This window comes from Staurois parvus, unplaced genomic scaffold, assembly GCF_062004578.1.
Source record: "Staurois parvus isolate SC_StPar_1 unplaced genomic scaffold, SC_StPar_1.0 ptg000237l, whole genome shotgun sequence".
Lineage (NCBI taxonomy): Eukaryota > Metazoa > Chordata > Amphibia > Anura > Ranidae > Staurois > Staurois parvus.
In genome coordinates, this window is record NW_028318033.1 from 1,632,482 (window position 1) to 1,655,377 (window position 22,896).

A 22,896-nucleotide genomic window follows, 5' to 3' on the forward strand; every position below is an offset into this window, starting at 1 on the left:
TAGGGATGGCAAATTGCTTGATCAAAGGTGAGTATTGTTCTACTTTAGGGTAAAATACCTTCAGAGTGCAGCCCCCTCCTTATACTTAGCTGGGCCTGATCTTGATCCAGCGATGTGCAGAAGAGCAAAGGCTCTCTCTGTTCTTTCCCTCCTCATTGGCTCAGATACAGCATCAGGAGCCATTGGCCAGTGAGGAGTGGGGGGCGGAGCCGAGCAATGCTCTGTTTGTCTTTTTGTTTGGACACACAGAGCCGGCTCAGGAGCAAGCAAATACAAGTTCCCCATAGGGAGGCCAAGAGTGACAGCAGGGGACCTGAAAAGAGGAGGATCGGGGCTGCTCTGTGCAAAACAATTGCACAGAGCAGGTAAGTATTAACCGGTTTGTTTTGTTTTTTAATCCCTTTAAGAGAGGTTTCAGAAATAGAAGTGCTAATAGTTTATTTTTTATCAATTAACATTACATTGGTAAGGGCAATGCTGACAGTTTACACTTCTTCAATTTGATAAAATCTCCCTTAAACCTATTCTTGGCAACATGTAAGGCCCCCATGTACAGGGGACACTTCTGAACGATGGAATCTGACTGCTAGAAAACTTAGGTTAAAAAAAAGTCTGTTTAGCCATGTTTGCAAACCGCATTTATGCGCATTTGCGTTTAGAAGCGCTTTTTAAAAGATAACCTCAGGAGACCTTCCAAAATGCCAAGAATGCACTGAAAAACAGTAAAAAAATTAACTATTTCAGACATTTTGAGAGAAATAGAGAGAGCAGAAGCAGAGAGAGCAATATTTGTTGAGATTAGCTGTCTTTTATTATTGCAGCAGTATCTAACATATTTTCTTTCATGCAAAACCTCAAAGTATGGTGTCCCGGGTTAATTTGAGTACCGGGAAAACGCTTTGCATGCATTTTTCATGATGAAAAAAGGCTCTGGACAGCATCTGGAAATGGAAGAGTTAAAAAAAAAATTTTCAAACGCTTTTAAACGCGGTTAGCCGCGTTTGAAATGCTGATAAAATCTACTCCTGAACGCAAGTTTTCTGCATTCAAAAAAACGACAGTAAACTGCCTGTAAACGAAGATGTGTACATGGACACATAGGAAAACATTAGGGTGAGTTCAGGGGCTGCTGAAAAAAGCGCTGAACAGCTCCTGAATGTCAGTTTATCAGCTGCAGTGTACATGAGCCACCATTATTTCACGAAGCTGCGAACACACTCATACATATAAAACGTGACTTGGAATTTTGGCAATAAAGAACAAATAACCTTGGGGTTCCATGACCCTTGTACTCAATATCTTTTTATCAATTCTAAGAAGAGGAAAGATATAAAAAATGCAAAAAAGAACACAGAGTGCAGAACACAAGGGGAAACCCAAGAAAACTTGCAAAACAAGAAAGTAAAAAGAGGCGGGCCTCCCTGGCTCAGATCTCCGAGGGACATGTGACATGGCAGGACGCGCAGGCCGTTTTACTGAGGAAACAAGCTCAGGAAGTAAGAGCTGTGAATCAATTCTAACACAGAACATCTGACTATGAGTACAACTTCCAGTACAGTTCACTACATATTTCCAGCATAGTTCACTGCAGATTCCCCTTGATTTTTATAACTTCCACATTACGAAAACTATTCATATAAATGGATGAGACGATCGCAGATCTCTGGTACCCGTGTGACAAGTCAGGCTCTCTTCTTCTTCTTCCTAGAGCAGCATTAAACCCCAAAATAGAAATGTAATATATTAGATATTTTACAGCTTATCAACCCTTATATATGATGGCTGCATTTGTTTTCTTTTTTTTTAGGCTTTTCTTTTCATTTATTCTCTTCTGTTGATCTTTCCAGTATCACACTTTTTGTCTTCGTCTAGGTTAACACCTATGCATTTTCCGCTGCGTTTTGCAGAAATGCACAGCAGTCCATTTAACCTCTTCATGACGACCATACGCAAATATGCGGCCTCTTGGCGGCTGGGCCTTGACGCTGAGCGTCCACATATTTGCATACCATTTGTAAACAAACATGTGCTGACAGCACGTGCCCTGTGCACTCCCAGCATGTCAGCGTCCCACGGAAAGGTCCCGATTACAAGAAGAGATCGGGACCTTTCCAATCATGTGACTGCCATAACAGCCAATCACAGCGGTCACATGACTCTAAACCCCACCCTGCCTCCCGGCGTCAGAAACCCCTTAAAGGGCTGGAAGGCGCCGGCGTGAAGGGGTTAACATGATTTCCTATGGGACAGGTTCACATCTCCAAGTTTTCACCCATTGCGTTTTTTGGAAAGGGTCAGGGACTTTTTTTTAATTGCAAAATGTTGCGTTTTTGGTTCTATAGACTTCAATGGAGACGCTGCAGAAAAGTATGTAGTGCGTTTTTTTTTTACGCGTTTTTGATGCATTTTGTGTTTTATTCTGCAAAGCAACAAGTTGAAAAAAAAACAAAACACAAAGCATCAAAAACGCGTTTGCAAAAATGCACCACAAAAAGCACTGCAGAAAACGCATCAAAAGCAGACTGCATAGGTGTGAACCTAGCCCTAGAGTGTCCCCACTTCACTGGAGGAGCAGCAGAGACACCTTTGCGTAGCAGCACTGTGAATTAGGTACTGTTAGATGCCCTAGCATATTTACATTGATTTGGCTAACAAATTAAACCCAAACTAATACTTATTAACCAGTTAGTTACGGCAACAGTTTTTTCCTTTTAGGAGAAAAGTTTTTACATAAATGAATAAAAGCTGAGCATTGTAAGGCAGTTTTAAATGGTTTTTTCTTAATCCTCGAAATGCCACTTTTGCTGGATAGTTTGGTCTGCTAAAGGAAGCTGAAAAATAACAGACTTACTGGCCTGGATCACCAAGTGAAATAAAGGGGGAAAAAAAGCAGTCACCAAATCCAAGAATTGGTAAGCTGCAATGTAATACATTTTTGTTTTGGTGTTTATTTAAAGGCTAAGTTCACCTTTAGGAGCATGTTACAGTCCAAGGCTGTCAAATTGGAGGCTGTGGTGAAACTACAAGTCCCATCATGCCTCTACCTTTCGGAGTCATGCTTGTAACTGTCAATCTTGCAATGCCTCATGGGACAGCTGGAGGCCGCCAGTTTGACACCCGAGTGTTACACCCATATTTAGTAGCATGCTCCCATGCAGCCACCTCCCAACGCCAGTGCTCCCCTCTCTGTGATACTGGAAGAGGGATCTTCCCTCACAATTTGAAAACAGCGCGGATGTGTGGGGGTCCAACAAATGAATTTGACTACAAGTACTGTCAGCCATTAGTGGCTGATGGCTTGTAGATCTCAATGAACTTCAAGGGCGCTGGTGAGTGCTCTTATAGTTCACCGATTCTTCTTGGCATTCAGTAACTGCCTGCCCATATGGAAGGTACTGGGCAGACAGTTTGCTGACAGTCTTCCTGTTCCTTGCATTACACGGAGATCTGCTGATGGCGGGTAAAATGCTTTAAAGGCTGCAATGTAAATTAAATAAATAAATACACATTTTTTAACCTGAAAAAAAAAAAGATGTACATTTATTTTTTTTTTTTTTTTTTACAAAAAAATGAACATATCCTTTAAAGTTCGCTGTTACTTTCATGCGTCTGCATGAAGGTAAAAGACCTTCAGTGTGCAGCTCCCTTAATACTTACCTGAGCCCGATCTTGATTCAGCAATGTACACATGAGAGGCTGCTGTCTCGGGTCTCTCCATCCTCATTGGCTGAAACACAGCAGAGGGAGCACTTGGCTCCCGTTGCTGTCAATCACAGCCAGCGATGTGGGGGGCGGGACTGAACCATGCTCTGTGTGTTGTTTCATAGACACATGCAGGAGTGAGCACACTCCAGTGCCCCCAGGAGCAAGCTGCTTGCTCTGGTGGTTCTCAGGAAAGAGGAGGAGCCAGGAGCATGGGGATCTAAGAAGAGGATAATTGGGGGTGCTAAACCATTACACACAGCAGCTAAGTATGAGGTGTTTATTATTTTATTGACAAAAAAACCCCTGAAACTTTAGAACCACTTTAAGGAAACCTGTACTGAGAAAATACAGAGGCTAGCTGACTTCTGAAAACGCAAGCCGCCTGGCTGTCGGATTTAGAACACGCTAATTGAGAAAAGTCAGAACTGCTAACTTGTATAACCCTTCAATGACCCAAAGTTTTGATCTTTGGATCAGTAGGATGACAAGAGAAACTGTCCTTTTGGAGTAAGAGGAAAGCAATGGTATCCGCAGTAATGGTTTCTTGTAGGTTGTAGTGATGTTGAAGAAATGCCTGTGCAGTAACACCCTTCCTTCTTTGAAGTGTTTCTCTAGCTTTAAAGTTGAACACCAGGGAAAAGGGATGTCCTCCCTTGAAGTGGGGCTGCCCCCACACTGTACGGGTTAAATCAATGCTCATTTATGTGTAGAGTACTGGAAAAAGAAAACAAAAGCAGTTTTACTTACCCAATCGTCTGCACTGAATGGAGCAGAGGGGGAGCAAAAGAAAGATAATTATATGCTGCTGGCTATGGGGGGATTAAAGCAAACCTGTTGCTTTGTCTGAATCAGAAAACCTTAGGTTTGCTTTAACTGGTTTGGTAAATGTGGTAGCTTTACTAGTACAGGTGGTACTAGTTAATAGAGCCTGAGCTCTTTTGCATATACATCTCTTGTGGGTCACAGGTGTGCACTTATTTTTTCTCTCCTGTAACCCAGAATCAGTTGAAAGACTCTCAGCTGAGGTGGCAGAGCCACTCCAGGCTGTGGAGAGATCCCAACAATATTGGTGGGATCCACCCAGCTGCCCATGCGGCTGAGAGCTGGAGCCAGCTGCTCCCACCCCAGCCTGGCGCTCCGGTGAGCACTGGAAGAGCAGAGAGGAGTGAGGTGACTGACAGTCACCGCTCTCTGCTTGAAGCAGACTGAGAACTGAGTGATCAGCGATCATGTGATCACTCAGTTCTTGGTCTGAGAGCGGATACTGGACAGCTGCAGCCTCAGACTGATGCTCTGTCATGGAGGCAAGCATGTATGTGTGGGGTTTTTTTTTTAGTTTTTTTTACAAACCCCTACTTCTTTAAAACAGTGAAGGAGGTATGCGACTGACCACTGTAAACTGTTCAGCACAGGAGCTCCATTTGTCCTTCCTATGACACAGACATGCCTTTTGTCTCAACACTTTTTCTCGATGGCAAACATTAATATTGTAAAGAGCTGGACTACTCTGGCTCTACAGACGGTTATCAGTTCATGAATACTATCTACATGGCTACCATTAACAGGTCATGATGATATACAACAGAGATATAGCTTGGTTAGAATTGCCGTCTAGAGGATGCCCCATGACCTGACTCCAGACTCTTAACATCTGCACACTTCGGTTACTGCATGCGTGCTTTGCAGCTCATTTTTTTCTTTTCTTGTAAAAATTCTTCAACGTTTCTCTCTGGCGCAGGAAATATTCTGCTAGAACATATTGTGAGTCAGAGGTAAGTTCTACAAAAAAAATCCAAACGACACAGCAGAAATTGAAAATGTTTACAAGATTTCTCCCTGCAGAATGCTCAAATTTTTGTTTTTGTAGTTTCTGATTTCCCTTTTCTGCTTAGTACAAGGGTAGAATTATTTGTTTTAAACTAGGTTACAAATGTATCTGCCAATGCCTCAGAGAAGACCTGCATTGTTGAGGGAATGGCAAGTAAACATTTTATTTTAAAATGAAGTCTTTATGAAATTCAGAAGTCGGTTTCCAACAATCTTAAAGTAGAATTAAATCCAAAATGTTTTTTTTCCCCCATTTTGAAAAGAGTAAGTGAGGTTATACAGTTGTAAGAAAAAGTATGTGAACCCCTTGGGATTACATGGAGTTTGCATGAATTGGGCATAAAATGTGCTCTGAACGTCATCTAAGTCACAACAATAGAAGAACACAGTCTGCTGAACATAATACTACACAAACATTAGATGTTGCCATGGTTTAATTGCACATAACATGTAAACATTCACAGTGCAGGGAGGAAAAAGTATGTGAGGCCCTACCTTAATGACTTCTCCCAGAGCTAATTGGAGCCAGGAGTGAGCCAACCTTGACTCCAATCAGTGTGATGATATTGGATGTGTTGCTGACAGCTGTCCTGCCCTTAAAAAACACACACTTGTTTTGGGTTTACTGGTTTCAAGAAGCACTATCTGATGTGAACCATGCCTCGCAGAAAAGAGCTCTCAGAAGACCTACGATCAAGAATTGTTGACTTGCATGAAGCTGGAAAGGGTTACAAAAGTATCTCCAAAAGCCTTGATGTCCACTTTAAGACAGACTGTCTACAAAAGTCAATCCTGTTCTACCAATAAAAAAAAAAAGTTATAATCCTATACCCATAGTTGATCCAGAGGAAGGCAAAAAAAAAACAGCAAAGCATGATCCAATTTGCTCCTGCAGGGAAAAAAAATTCCTTCCTGATCCCCCGAGAGGCAATCGGTTATTCCCTGGATCAACTTTACCTATAAATGTCAACAGGGTCAGTAGAAGCAGAAGTGTCCCTATTGAAAGATTTCCCCTCTGTACCTGTTCTGCTTTCTTTCACTCTCGGTGATAATGGTCATCAGGAATGGGTGAATCTCCCTAAGGGCTTGTTTACACTTGACATCTTCCCAAACACCCCTATAGAGTTTGACAGGCATTTGGGGAGCATTTTTAATGCTCCCCAAATAACCTATAAGTGGTTTTGAGGCATTTTCCAAGCGTTAATACTGCACCACAAACGCCTATAATGAAATTAATGGTAATTACGCCTTGCAAAAGCCTGGCAGGCGTTTGGGGAGCGTCACCATATACTTGAATGGGAGGCAGTGAAAGTCTTTAACTCCTCCTGACTCAACACGAGGAGTCAATTTTTCCGCGATGCGATGCTAACGCTTCATTGTGAACAGCACTGTGTGCTGCCATGTGTATAATTTTCATAGGCGTTTGAGGAGCATTAAAAACACCCCTCAAACACCTGCAAAATGGCTGCTTACAAAGCTAACGTGAACTGAGACTTACATGGAACCAGCAACGAAAGCTTGACAGGTGTTTTAATCCCATTGGACCCAAAACTAAAAATAAAAAACTTTTGGGTTTAGCTTTAGTCATACTTTAAAATGGTAAAACTAGCAAAGGGTTACAAAGGAGTGAAATAACCACATGTGGCCCAAAAAATATATGCTTGACTTGGCAGAACCAATGCCATTGAGAAGATTAAATCTTGACCTAAATCTCAGTTACCGCACTACGTATTTCCCAAATGCAGACTTTTCAGATTCAGGTTAATGCATGGTACACATGTGCATGGGTAAATGCTGATGCAGCTACACATCTGGGTTTACGAGACTATGGCTACCAATGACTATTCATTTGTATGACAGGCTGTACATGACATCTGCTTGGGAAAATGCCTGAAATTTTAGCCTTCTACTGTCCATGTGTATGGGGGTCATAAAGAATAACCTCCGTTAATTGGAAGCACTCATAATACTCAAAGATTTTCTATAAAGCTGAAAATATGTTAGCCACGTCCATCCCTTGGCCATCATGGGGGGATAACTGCAGCAGATCCTACAAGCACATCTGAGGAGAGGCAGAAGACACACCACCTATCAGTGGCAACCTTGTTCACCTATGGCCTGCGATGGCCAACCAGACACGGGAACATCTTATGCAAGATACAAAGGTTGATTCAAGTACTGTTTGTCCTAGTAAAAGTATTTAGGACAGCGAGTTAACCTAAAACAGTTCTCTTGCGGAATTTTTTTTTCTACAAAAGAATGCAGAAGAAGTCTTGAGAAAGTACGTGGTTTTCATAACAAACTGCTTGACCTAGGCCCTAGTGTTTTGCCTGATCTACTTTTACAAATTCTTCAGCAGACAATCCCCACTATATACAATGGATTGGGAGACAGTTGTAACAGTATACATATATCAGCTTGCCTGCAGGTGTACCTGATAAAGTGGAGTTTTTGAGAAATATTAAACTTTCTGAAGACGAGACGCATCAGTTTACTGAAAAGGGTCAGCATGTACAAAAATATTCTACTGTCCTAATATATGACCCTTTAAAGAGAATGCAAAGCCACGCTTTCTAAATCACCCTTTCAATTTAAAATAGAAATAAAGGCAAAACATTTGTGTATAGATATAAAAACGTTATAGATTTTTTCCCCCTTTTTTATAAATGATCACATACCCTCTAAGTTCCTTAAGCAGCTGAGAAAAGGCAACTGGGGGATGAAAAACAGCATCATACTGATCTTCCCAGTAAATGGCTGTGAATGGGGATGGCATGTCAGCACAAGTCTGATCATTTGAGGAGTGCAGACCACGTTCCTAGCATAGTTGTGCTCAAAGGTTTGTATCATCTGGCAGAAATTGTGAAATTTTTATATTTACATTGAAAATATGACTGATCAAGCCAAAAAACTGTCTTTTCTGGGGGTTTTTTTTTTGTAAGGATAGAGATCATATGAAGCCATTTATCATCACATAGTTGGTTGGCTCACTTTTAAATTATAATATCAGAAATTACCCAAATGGCTCTGATCAAAAGTTTACATACCCTGGAATGTTTGACCTTGGTACATACATGTATACATAGTCATTGAGTGTGTTAGCTCTCCCATGGATGCACTGAGCAGGCTATATTCGGAGCAGAAAAGAACTGTCAAAAGACCTGCTTAACAAGGTAATGGAGCTTTATAAAGAAGGAAAGGGATATAAAAAGATATCCAAAGAATGAATATGCCAGTCAGTACTGTTCAATCACTTATTAAGAGGTGGAAATTTCATGGATTTCTTGATACCAAGCCAAGGCCAAATGGACCAAGAAAGATTGCAGCCACAACTGCAAGAATAATTTTTTGAGATACAAAGAAAATCCCACAGGTAACCTCAGCAAAAATACAGGCTGCTCTGGAAAAGACAGTTTTTTTTTAAAAGAGCACAATATGATGATACTTGAACAAAAATGAGCTCTATGGTTAAGTTACCAGAAAAAAGCCTTTACTGTCACGGTATTGTCGGGCATAATGTAAATAGGCTTTTTTGTGTCATTGGCACAGTAAAGACTTCTTTCTGGCAACTCGACCATACAGCTCATTTTTGTTCAAGTATTGTCTTTTTGTGCTCATTAACCGACTCCCGCCAGCCATATATGGAAATGATGGACATGTTGCGGTTCTCTCCTTCTGGGAGGATGTCATATGACGTCCTTCCACTTCAACCGCGCATGCGTGCCCCTGGGGGCATGCAGAGCGGCGATTGGTGGTGCGCTGTGTCCCAGGATCACCGATCAGCAGAAAGAGCCGATGACGTCGGCTATGTCATGTGATCAGCTGTGTCCAATCACAGCTGATCGCATGTAAATAAGGAAATGGCGGTTATTGGCATTGCTCTCGTCACGAGCTGTCACACTGACAGCTCGTGAGGAGAGGAGAGCTGGTAACCGGCATTCCTCAGAGGGGACATGTACACTGATCATCAGGGCACTGATGATCAGTGCCCTGATGACCAGTGTAGCCCCATCAGTGCCACCTGTCAGTGCCCATCAATGCTACCTGCCAGTGCCCATCAATGCCACATCAGTGCACATCATTGCACATATGAGTGCCCATCTGAGCTGCCTATCAGTGCCATATATGAGTGCTGCCTTTCAGTGTCCATCAGTGACACCTACCAGTGCCTCCTCATCAGTGCCCATCATTGCAGCCTCTCAGTGTCCATCACTGCAGCCTCCTTAGCGCACATCAGTGAAGGAGAAAAATCACTTATTTATAAAATTTTATAATAGAAACTAAGAAAAAACTTTTTTTTAAAAAATTTCAGTTGTTTTTGGTTTAGTTAGCAAAAAATAATAACCCAGAGGTGATTAAATACCACCAAAAGAAAGCTCTATTTGTCGAAAAAAAATGATAAAAACTTTATATGAGTACAATGTTGCATGACCACACAATTGTCATTCAAAGTGCGACAGCGCTAAAAGCTGAAAATTGGCCTGGGCAGGAAGGGGGTAAAACTGCCCGGTAGACAAGTGGTTAAAGAAAAAAAATTAATTGCCAGGTTACCCTGTGTCACCTTGTGTCTGTACCAAGGCCAAACTTTCCAGGGTATATAAACTTTTAATCAGAGCCATTTGGGTGATTTCTGTTATCATTACGATTTAAAAATGAGCCAACCAACTATGTGATAATAAATGGCTTCATATGATCACTATCCATAAATAAAAGACAGCTTTTTGGCATGATTGGTTATATTTTCTAAATAAATGCCAAAAATTCACAATTTCTGCCAGGGTATGCAAACGTTGGAGTACAACTGTAGCTAGAGAATTGACCGTGCTGTTGTCTCATGTCTAGTGTGGTCAGTTTTCAGTAGGAAAGAAGAGGGACTGGCAGGAACACCAGGGATTTCACACAAAGGAAGCAATACACAGAGAACAGGATACTTTTTCACACAAGCACATGGTACAGTAGGCACACATCAGGAATATGGAATGTTGGATTTACATATTATTTAACTATAGAAGCAGATGCACATGGAGTGCCATCACAGACACAATCGAATGTCAAAGTTTGACATATGGGCAGTAGTGTGTACAAGGATTCGAATGCGGAGGCTGTGTTCGGATCTGTGCACCTTTGCAAACTTTTACATGTGATTGTGTCCATGCCGGCGCTACGTGTGCATCCATTTTTGGGTTGCCTGCACACAGCTGTGAGATGGATGCACACACATCTGCAAGCAGCTTAATCGCCATCTGAATGAGCCCAAAGCTGAAGTTTAACCACATAACACAAATATGCGGCCTCACAGAACTGGGATTTTTTCTGTGGGGCCGCATATTTGCATACCTGTCTTTCTACTGGGAACGCGCTGCACGGCGCGCTCCCAGCACAAAGACCGCGGTGTCATTGAGAGCACCGGGTCCCTTCTAATGATCGGGACCTGGGACTCTCGATTCCAGGTCACATGATCGCTGTGATAGCCTCTGATTCGCTATCGCAGTGATCAGTCACTGTACAGCCTAGCACCCTTGTTTTTTTTTCTTTCTATGAATGGAGGAGTGAGATACATTGTATCTCTCTAACTCCAGGCATAGAGGGGAAAAAAAAAGATAAATAAATATTAAAAAATAAAATAAAAAATAAAGAAAAAATACCTAGATCAAGGTTTGATCCAGTTCAGTGCCAGGATCAAAAGGTCAGGATTTAAAAGAAATTTGGTATCAGTGTGTTTTGGGTAAAAAAAATAAAAAAAAGACAAAACAAATTGCGCACTATTGTTTCTGGGCTCTACTACGGGTACAAACAACAAATAACATACACATATATGGTATTGCTGCGATCGTCAAGAGCTGGAGAATTTATTTTGGGTTGTTCTTTGGTAGTAGGTTATGGTAGTAACAAGAAACACACAGCTAAATAAAAAAAAGTTTTTGTTTTTTTTACTGTTTTGGGTCTGTTTCCCTTTGATAATAAAAAAAAAAAATTCAGGAAATACCCATTACCATTTACCACCAAATGAAAGCCCAATTTGTCCTGAAAAAAACGTGGTATAATTCACCTGGATGTACAAAGTAGTTGTGATGATATGTACGGTTTTACTATCACATGTCAACGTTGCAAAATTGTGCTTAGGCATTTAGATTTGTTTTACCCTTAGGCGTGAAGGGGTTAATCTGCCTATATTTTGCCTTCCCTGATCCCCCCTTTCCCCAACATGCTAGCTGCATTTTTATATTTCAATATTTTTATTGAAAATCTGTAAGAGACAGTATGCAGGGATATAGAAAACGTAAACCCACCCACATGATGAGTTGTAGCAAAACAATTAGAATTATGGAATATATAGGCACATAAGAATACCTCAACCAATGATGTGGTAAACAATAAAGCATAAACCCCAATAGGGTAACAAGTATTCCATCAATCAGTAGGTGTGGGCAGGTTTCATATAACCAAATAACAAAAATAAAGAAACCGAAAAACTGAAGAATAAATTGGAAAAGAAGAAAGAAAGGAAAGAAAAAGAAAGGAAAGAAAGGAAAAGAAAGGAAAGAAAGAAAAAGAAGGAAATGAAAGGAAAGGAAAGAAAGGAAAGAAAGAAAAGAAAAGAAAGAAAGGAAAGAAAAGAAAGGAAAGAAAGAAAAGGAAAGAAAAGGAAAGGAAAGAAAGAAAAGAAAAAAGAAAGGAGAGAAAAGAAAGAAAAAAGAAAGGAGAGAAAAGAAAGAAACATTCCTGTTTGCGGCTGAAAAACACACACACACACACACAAAAACCTATCTCTGCACACAGCAATAACAACAGCGCCATCTCCTGGAAATATGTAGACAAACCACAGTTCTACTGTTGGTAACTCAGCTGACCAATGAGAGAACATCGTCATTCACATATTTGTTCAGCTTCATATAAGTGATTCTCTGCACAAAAGAGGTATAAACATAAATTTCACTGCTACAAACTGAACAAAGAACATACAAAGGGTTATATAGGATCTAAGTGGATACAGGTATATAGCATCTAAGTGACAACTGTTAAGATTTCAGAGCAGACTACCATTGCTTCATTCTAGATTTTAGGGGCAGGATCACACTTGTGCAGGGAGCTGTGTTTTATACAGATGAAAAATGCAGCTCTCCACAAAGGTACACAGAAAACAGTGGTTTTCTATGTGCTCTGTTCACACCTCTACATATCTGCAGGGCTGAGAGGTGAATAACATGGCAACATGTCTGCATTTTTCAACTCTGAATGGGTGTCATAATATTGCTCTTAAAAAAGAAGTATGGCGACAGCTTTTTGGTCATACTTCTCTTGTGGATTGCGGGAGTGAACTTACTTTTGCACTCCTGTGACCCAGAATCAGCCAGCAGTGGGCTAAAGCCTGCTGTCAGTTGATGTCACGCAGTCGCCCCAGGGGAAGGATCCCCCATCATATTTTCAGATTCCACCCAGCTGCCTGGTTGACAGCTGGCTGCACCCGCCCCTCTCCAGCCTGGCACTCCAGTGAGTGCTGGAGGGGCAAAGCTGAAAGCAGTGACTGACAGTTACCACTCTCTACTCCAAGAAGCCCAAGGACTGAGTGATCAGTGGTCATGTGATTGCTCAGTTCTCTGGCTTAGAGCCAGCAGGGGACAGCTGCAGCATCAGTTGCGTAAGAATTTATTTTTTCAATACACCCCAAACTTCCTTCTACATAAAAAGCAGATATTGATCCATTGATTGCATCCTGCAGGACAATACACCTGTGTGCCCTGAGGGCTCTTTCACACCCACCTGGTGGGGTTGCCAGCATTGCCCAATGCACAGACAAGGCAACTTGTCTTAAGTCCTACTGTTTCAGTTCACACCAATGTGCTATGCTGGTGCATGGAGAAAAAAGTACGACAGATTGCATTTTTACATATCGCGTTCCGACACTCTACACCGCATTTGCAGCGTGCTGTGGTGCATACAGGTGAATGAAATGTCATTTTGTGACATTTCTTAAAAAAGTGAAAACAGGTAAACAGTGTAATGCATTGTACAAACACACGGCACCGTACCTACACAACGCACACCAAGGCAGCGTGCGTCCTACAGAGCTGGTGCGATTGTGCTCCAACACTGATTGCTACATCTCCTGTCATCAGGGGTGGACTGACCATTTGGAAACTCGGGCACTGCCCGAGGGCCCGGGGTCAGTAGGGATGTCCCTGGTACCTTTTCCATAGGCTTTTTTGAGTTTAAGCAAGGACACAGGGGCCCCATGATCCCCTATTGCCCGGGGGCCCCATGATCCCCTATTGCCCGGGGGCCCCATGAGCTGTCAGTCCACCCCTGCCTGTCATCTAACATTTTATCATGTAAACACACTACAAAACCAGTCTCTATCTCCATTTTGGTAGGCTCAGCGGTGGAAATCCCCTGGCAGGTCTATATTTAGCCAGGCAGTGACAGCACCTCAACCGCACTCCCAAATGCCAGCAATTCTAAATCCTAGTGGGTTTGCAATATACCAAAATAAACTAGGGGGCGGGAGGCATTTTATTCATCAAATAAAAAATGGAAAGTTTAAAAAAGTACCTATCCGCATAGATAAAAATAAAACGAAGGGATTTTCTTTAGGGAATTTTTGTTTTAAACCACAATCATGCCCAGTCTGTTTCTGGTTCTCTTTTTTTCACAGACGCAGTGCACCGAGCAGAATGGCCACTTAAAGGTCCGCCTATTGGGAGTGCATTTTCAGGTGGTAAATGTTGTTGGTATTTCTCTCCTATGCTTGGGAAGGGCGAAGTGTGGACTCCATTGTGTTCATTATTTAGGAAGGCTTTCACCTTAAGTCCAGTATACACAAGCAGAAAATTAGCTATCCCAGCAGGAACTGGCTGACCTTCAGCTGTCTGTTCAACTCCTAGATTGTAAGCTCCAAGGAGCAGGGACCTCCTAATGCAGGCCATAGACGGGGAGAAAACCGGCCAAAAATTCATCCAAAAAAATAGTTGGTCGATTTTCGGATCATTAGTGGCTGAATAGATCGGCCGGTTTTCTTGATTTTGACACTTTTTTTTATTGGTCATGTTGGAAAAAAAAACGGTCGATTTTGCCCATCAGCTGATTTTCACGGCAATGATGGGCAAATCGGGCAATCTTTTTACCGATTAAAAAAATGCGCATGAGCCCTGACCAAAGAAAAAGAAGAACATCTGTATCTATTTGTATCCATTTAGGATACAGATGTTTCTATTCGGATACAAAGAGATACAATGTTTGCAACCACAATACTTATAAATGTCAAATCTAATAGCGGTGTCCCTGCAGAGAGCTCCGCTATTATATTTGACATTTAAAAGTATGGCAGTTGCAACATTGTATCTATTTGTATCCAAATAGAAACATCTATATCCAAAATGGATACAAATAGATACAATGTTGCAACTTTGCTATAGTTTTAAATGTCAAATATAATAGCGGAGCTCTCTGCAAGGACACCGCTATTATATTTGCTGAAAACGGACGGTTTTCTCCCCATCTATGGCCTGCATAACCCTCTTGTATTGAACTGTATTGTTGCCGTATTGTCTCCCTTTATATTGTAAAGCGCTGAGCAAACTGTTGGCGCTATATAAATCCTGTATAATAACAATAATAATAACAGAAGCCGGACAACAACCACCTTCTGTCAAACTATCTGCCTGGCAAACCAGCCTTGCAGTCAATATGCGTCTACTGTGCATTTCTTCATGCAAATTTGAATGCGTTTGATGCACATTTTTATGTGTGTTTACATGCAGTTGATGAGAGTTTACATGCAGATGATGTGCATTGTTCCATCTGCCTTTGTCCTGTAAGGTCGCTTCCTCCTGCTTTCTTTCTTTGGACTTTTCTATATACTGCAAAGCGTTGCATTGCATTTTCACACATTTACATGCTTTTTCATGTGTTTTGCACATTTGCTGATAAAATGCAGCTTGCTGTAGTTTATGCACCATAATGGTGTGAACTATGCCTATAGGATAACCTGCATTTTGGAGTGTCTATGCAGTTGGAATGCAGTTAATAATAAACCCAACTGCATCTGGTGTTAATGGGCCCTAAAATCTAGCTCTGACTAGTCATAGAAATGTTCCCTAGCCCCTCCTTCTACCTATTCTGTATAAAGGAGGGAACATTTTTTAGATTAGTTAGAGTTACCTTTTTCTTCCACTTTAATTGCCTTATATTAGTTTTCCATGATCAATGCTAACATGAAACTGGTCAGTATGTATTTAGCTCAGTACATACACCCATACATAGGACCACAAAAAACTTTTTTAGCAGCTCTAGATTAATAAGTATGCAGCACCTACAGTCATGGCCGAAATTGTTGGCACCCTTGATATTTTTCCTGAAAATCAAGTATTTCACACAAAAAAGGTATTGCATTAACACATGTTTTGCTATACACATGTTTATTCCCTTTGTATGTATTGGAACAAATATAAAACAGAGGCAGAAAAGCAAATATGACATAATGTCACACAAAACCCCAAAAATGGGCTGGACAAAAGTATTGGCACCCTTAACTTAATATTTGGTTGCACACCCTTTGGAAAACATAACTGAAATCAGTCGCTTCCTATAACCATCAATAAGCTTCTGACACCTCTCACCCGGAATTTTGGACCACTCTTCCTTTGCAAACAGCTCCAGGTCTCTCTTATTGGAAGGACACCTTTTCCCAACAGCAATTTTAAGATCTCTCCACAGGTGTTCAATGGGATTTAGATCTGGGCTCATTGCTGGCCACTTCAGAACTCTCCAGCGCTTCTTTGCCATCCATTTCTGAGTGCTTTTTGACGTATGTTTGGGGTCATTGTCCTGCTGGAAGACCCAGGATCTTGGACGCAAACCCAGCTTTCTGACACTGGGCCCTACAGTGCGACCCAAAATCCTTTGGTAATCCTCAGATTTCATGATGCCTTGCACACAGTCAAGGCACCCAGTGCCAGAGGCAGCAAAACAACCCCAAAACATCATTGAACCTCCACCATATTTTACCGTAGGTACTGTGTTTTGTTCTTTGTAGGCCTCATTCCGTTTTCGGTAAACAGTAGAATGATGTGCTTTACCGAAAAGCTCTATCTTGGTCTCATCTGTCCACAAGACGTTTTCCCAGAAGGCTTTTGGCTTACTCAAGTACATTTTGGCAAACTGTAGTCTTGCTTTTTTATGTCTCTGTGTCAGCAGTGGGGTCCTCCTGGGTCTCCTGCCATAGCGTTTCATTTCATTTAAATGTCGACGGATAGTTCGCGCTGACACTGATGCTCCCTGAGCCTGCAGGACAGCTTGAATGTCTTTGGAACATGTTTGGGGCTGCTTATCCACCATCCGGACTATTCTGCGTTGCAATCTTTCATCAATTTTCCTCATCCGTCCACGACCAGGGAGATTAGCTACAGTGCCATGGGTTGCAAACTTCTTGATAATGTTGCGCACTGTGGACAAAGGCAAATCTAGTTCTCTGGAGATGGACTTGTAACCTTGAGATTGTTGATATTTTGCCACAATTTTGGTTCTCAGGTCCTCAGACAGTTCTCGTCTCCTCTTTCTGTTGTCCATGCTTAGTGTGGCACAGACAGACACACAATGCAAAGGTTAAGTGAACGTCTCTCCTTTTTATCTGCTTTCAGGTGTGATTTCTATATTGCCCACACCTGTTACTTGCCCCAGGTGAGTTTACAGGAGCATCACATGCTTGTAACATTCTTATTTATCCGCAGTTGTGAAAGGGTGCCAATACTTTTGTCCAGCCCATTTTTGGAGGTTTGTGTGACATTATGTCGAATTTGCTTTCTTTCCTCCCTTTTTTTGTTTTGTCCCAATACACACAAAGGGAATAAACATGTGTATAGCAAAACATGTGTTAATGCAATACGTTTCGTGAGAAATACATGATTTCCTGGAGAAATATCAAGGGTGCCAACAATTTCGGCCATGACTGTATATCATACAGTGAAGGAAAGAAGTTCCAGCATGACAATGACCCAAAACACACGGCCAAGGCAACAAAGGAGTGGCTCAAGAAGAAGCACATTAAGGTCCTGGAGTGGCCTAGCCAGTCTCCAGACCTTAATCTGATTGAAAATCTGTGGAGGGAGCTGAAAGTTTGAGTTGCCAAACATCAGCCACCAAACCTTAATGACTTGGAGAGGATCTGCCTAGAGGAGTGGGCCAAAATCCCTCCTGAGATGTGTGCAAACCTGGTGGCCAACTACAGGAAACATCTGACCTCTGTGATTGCCAACAAGGGATTTGCCACCAAGTACTAAGTCATGTTTTGTGAAGGGGATCAAATACTTAATTCCCTCATGCACATGCAAATCAGTGCATAATTTGTTAGACATGCATTTCTTTTGAATTTTTTGTTGCTATTCTGTCTCTCAGTGTTACAATACACCTACCATTCGATTGTTAGACTGATCATTTCTTTGTGAACGGGCAAACATTTAAAATCAGCCGGGGATCAAATACTTATTTCCTTCACTGTATAGAAGAATACAGCAAAACAACATAAAATAGAGATGTTTCCAACACCCACGGTACATCTTATATGAAACTATAAAAGCCACCAGGTGCCCAGACTTCACTGAAGCAATCTGAAAATGAGAGATTGTCTGTGGCCCTATTAGGATCCTTTCTCTAGTTTCTATGGCAAAGATATTTAGATCACTATAATAATCTGTCGTTGATGGCTTGACAGTTTTGTTTAGAGCGCTCTTCACCAAACCATCAAATGGCTGGAGTCATAACTGATCACATGTGCAGCATCATGGCAGTTGCGGATCAAACAGAGGCTAAGATGGTAGCTTCCTCGGCTGAACACAATTGGCGGGTTTAGTTTTACTTTAATAGGCAACATAGCAAATTAAACACCAGAATCAGTCAGTCAATGCTTGTATCTGCCCTTGTTTAAAGGACAAGTTCACCTATTGTAACATGTTACACCATATTCAGGGTGTAACATGTTACAATCAGACCGGCCCCACTCCCCACTTTGACAGCTAGCGAAAGATCTCCCCCACACCCGCTAGCTGTCAAATTAGAAAAAAAAAAAAACGCTCCGGCTGCGTCTCTCATTCACATTCCTCCGTGAATGAGAGACTACAAGTCCCGACAGCCTTCGCAACTATCAGCTTGTAGTCCTCAATGAATTACCAAGGTGTTGTGGAGCGCCGTGGTAGTTCATTCTTCCTGTCAGTATATCTGCTTGCTCATACATACTGTACGGTCAAGCAGATATACTGACAGATCTGCAGGAGACATGCATGGCACCAATGATCTGTTGATCGCTGGTGCAATGTTTACAGGCTCCTGCAGACAAAAATAATAAATGCACCTTTTTTTTTACCTGCAAAACAAAAAAAAACAAAAAAAAAAAAAGGGGCATTAATTATTTTTTACAAAAAGGTGAACTTATTCTATAACCACTTCCCGACCGCCCTATAGCAGAAGTACTGCTACAGGGCAGCAGGGCTGTGCAAAATAACGTATATATTCGTGATTTTGTATTGGCTTCAGCTGTCGATCACCGGGTCGGTGATTCCCCGCCGTCACCCGGTGATTGCAGATTATCACAAACGGGGGAGAGGTTTGTATGTAAACAATACAGACCTCTCCCCTGTCAGCTCCAGCATGCTGCTTTGTATGGCTCTGCATAGCAGAGCCATACAAAGCAGCGTGCTTACCGTGAAGCACACACACAGCACATAGTAAAACACACAGCACACTGTTAACGCTTTGATCGCCCCAGATGCTATCCCCTTCCTGCCCAGTGTCCTTAGCACAGTGTCAGATCTTTTTATTAGCACTGATCACTGTATTAGTGTCACTGGGGAGGTCAGTGACCGTTAGTCAGTTCTCCCCCAGTGTCCAAATGTCCGCCGCAGTCTCGCAGACCCATAATAAGTCACTGATCAGCACCATTACTAGTATAAAAAAAAAATCCAGTATATATACCGCCATTTTTAGACGCTATAACTTTCACGTACACCAATTAATTTACACATATTGGAATTTTTTTTTGTTGGCAAAGACATGTAGCAGAATACATTTTGGCCTAAATTTATGATGAAATCTGATTTTTTTAAATTTTTTTACTAGACATGTTTAATAGCAAAAAGTCAAAAATATTGGTTATTTTTCAAAATTGTCGGTCTTTTTTTGTTTATAGCTCAAAAAAATTAAAAACTGCACAGGCGATAAAATACCAGCAAAAGAAATCTCCATTTGTGGGAAATAAATAAAAAAGGACATAAATTTAATTTGGGTGTATAACTTTCACATACACCAATTAATTTACACATATTGGAATTTTTTTTTGTTGGCAAAGACGTGGCAGAATACATTTTGTCTTAAATTTATGATGAAATCTGATTTTTTTAAATTTTTTTTACTAGACATGTTTAATAGCAAAAAGTCAAAAATATTGGTTATTTTTCAAAATTGTCGGTCTTTTTTTGTTTATAGCTCAAAAAAATTAAAAACTGCACAGGCAATAAAATACCAGCAAAAGAAATCTCCATTTGTGGGAAATAAATAAAAAAGGACATAAATTTAATTTGGGTGCAGTGTTGCATGACTGCGCAATTGTCAGTTAAAGTAATGCAGCGCCGTATAGCAAAAAATGGCCTGGTCAGGAAGGGGGGTAAATCCTCTGGAGGGCAAGTGGTTAAAGTAACTTGGAGTCAATGGGAGCCATGATGAGTCAGTATCAATCCCCAACCACCGTATCGCCACAGCTGCCACATTGAAGGAGTAAAGATCTTATAGCTTCTTGGGATTGAAGGGTTTTTAACAATTTTAGACCTGCTTGGTTATTGCATACTAGGAAAAAGAAGTTTAACCTGTCAAAGCTGAACTCCAGGTGTGGTTTTTAATGCATAGATACATTGGTCCACCTTGGACCAATGCAATAATTCGTTTTGCACACCTGTAGGACTGCTGTGAAAGCAGAAAACCACTGTAGTAGTTGTCACTACTACAGTGATCGCTGCCATCTTCAGGATCCCATGCTTCTATTCACTTGCATTTTTGTCCTGGGGCTCCAACTGTGTTGCTGACAAGATTGCTGGGTGAGAATGAAGAGAAAAAAGCCTACAAAAAAGAAAACGAATGCAGCCACTGCATGTAAAGATTGGTAAACTGAGACATATTACATTTTCGTATTTAGGATTAGATACACTTTACCTACAATACCTGAGTAAATGGTCTGTGGTAGAGGAAGACTAAACATTTCTGTGTAGCATATGAAACAGAGTAGCCCCCGCACCTTGTTTCACAATGCCGTGATTAGTCATACAAAGCAGCTAGCAGAGACAAAGACTGCCTGAATAACACTGTCCTAATTTCCACCTACAAACGTATCATAACAAGAAGGGAAATTACACTGAAAATGCACTGAGGATTATTCAGTCTGAGCCCCAAAAAAGTCCATAAGACACATTTTAGCAACTCCAAAATGCCTTTGATTGTTGTGGAAATTTAAATTAAGTGGAAAATATATAAACCATCTAAAATTAGAGGTAACATTAACCACTTGCCATCCAGAGGATTTACCCCCCTTCCTGACCAGGCTTTTTTTGAGTTACAGCGCTACGTTACTTTAATTGACAATTGTGCGGTCATGCAACACTGCACCCAAATGAAATTTACGTCCTTTTTTCTTCCCACAAATGAGCTTTGTTTTGGTGGTATTTGATCACCTGTGTGTTTTTTATTTTTTGCTCTGAAAAAAAAAAAAAGACCGACAAGAAAATAAACAAGATTTTTGACTTTTTGCTATTAAACATGTCCAGTAAAATTTTTTTTAAAAAAATCAAATTTCGGCATAAATTTAGGCCAAAATGTATTCTGCTACATGTCTTTGCTAAAAAAAAATCCCAATACCTGTAAATTAATTGGTTTACGTGAAAGGTATAGCGTTTACAAATGGCGGTATATACTGGATTTTTTATTTTATTTTTACTAGTAATGGCAGCAATCAGCGATTTATAGCGGGACTGCGGCGGGCATTCTGACACTGGGGGGGAACTCACTTGGTGCCACTGACATCCCCAATGACACCAATACAGTGATCAGTGCTAATAAAAGCATTGACACTTTACTAATGGCACTGGGCAGTAAGCGGTTAACATGAGGGTCGATCAAAGGGTTAACTGTGTGCTGTTTTACTACATGGGCTGTATCTGTGTTTCAATTGTACGCACACTGTTTTGTATGGCTCTACTATGCAGAGTGTGCTAGAGCTGACAGGGGAGAGAACTAGATCAAAGGGTTAACTGTGTGCTGTTTTACTAACTGCTGTGTGTGCATGCTTCACTGTAAGCACACTGGTTTGCATGGCTCTGCTATGCAAAGCCATGCATAGCAGTGTGCAGAAGCTGACAGGGGAGAGAACTGTATTGTTTACTTACAGTTCTCTCCCTCTGTTGGTAATGCTCCTCAATCACAGGGTGCCGGCGAGTAATCACCGTTCAGGACCTGGTGATTGACAGCCAAGTCCGCGAATAGTGGTGCGGGTGGGGTACGCGCGCCCCCTACCCAGAAATGCAAAACCCGTGCCGCCCTGTAGCAGTATTACAGTTATAGGGTGGACGGGAAGCGGTTAAGAGCAGCAGAGTGTTGTATCATGTTAGCAAATATAAATTTGGATTTAGGGCAATACCATTTTTTGGCTAACTAAATTGCAATGTATTTAGTTAGCCAATAAATGGTATCACCCTAAATCCAAAACTTCTACAAGTAACATTAAAGTGACATTAAACCCACATCATTAAAAACTATCAGTAAATGCTGTATTACATGCTGTTCACACTCACTCAGTAACTATGGGAATAATTTTCTGCATTCTGCAAAAAAAACGGTTGATTCTACTGTTCTCTTTTGTTCATGTCCCCAGTTGGGGATTTGGCAGCTCTGCACATGCTCAGTTTTCAGTGAGTTTCTATGCTGAGCATTTTCTCCCGATCACATCTGAGCAGCCCATGTAACTAAAGAGTCACACATGTGGGCATGTACACAGTAGTAAATGATAGCCCACTCCCTCCCTCCTCCTCCATGCCAATTAACCAGCTAAACACAATGGGGGTTGGATATTACATCTTGATTGGAGGCTTCACCTCTCTTTTATTCTAAGACACAGGCTGGAGTGGCATGGCCCAGACTGTGACTGGCAGAAGTCCGCCCACACCATGTTATTGCCAAAAAAATGATAAAGATTTGATTTCAAACATACAGTATATTTGTATGACAAGTTAAACAGTTTATTGACGATATTTATTTTTACTCTATATTCCAAAGGCTGCTTTATTTATTTTTTTTAATTTTGAACATGTGATCAGCAGCAGAGGACTAGAAGCC

General features: G+C 41.2%; 1 protein-coding gene across 1 annotated transcript in view; it reads right to left on the reverse strand.

Moving 5' to 3' along the window:
• PRORP (protein only RNase P catalytic subunit) overlaps window positions 1–22,896 on the reverse strand; it is a 145,259-nt gene that overhangs the window by 96,219 nt on the left and 26,144 nt on the right. The window lies entirely within an intron of this gene.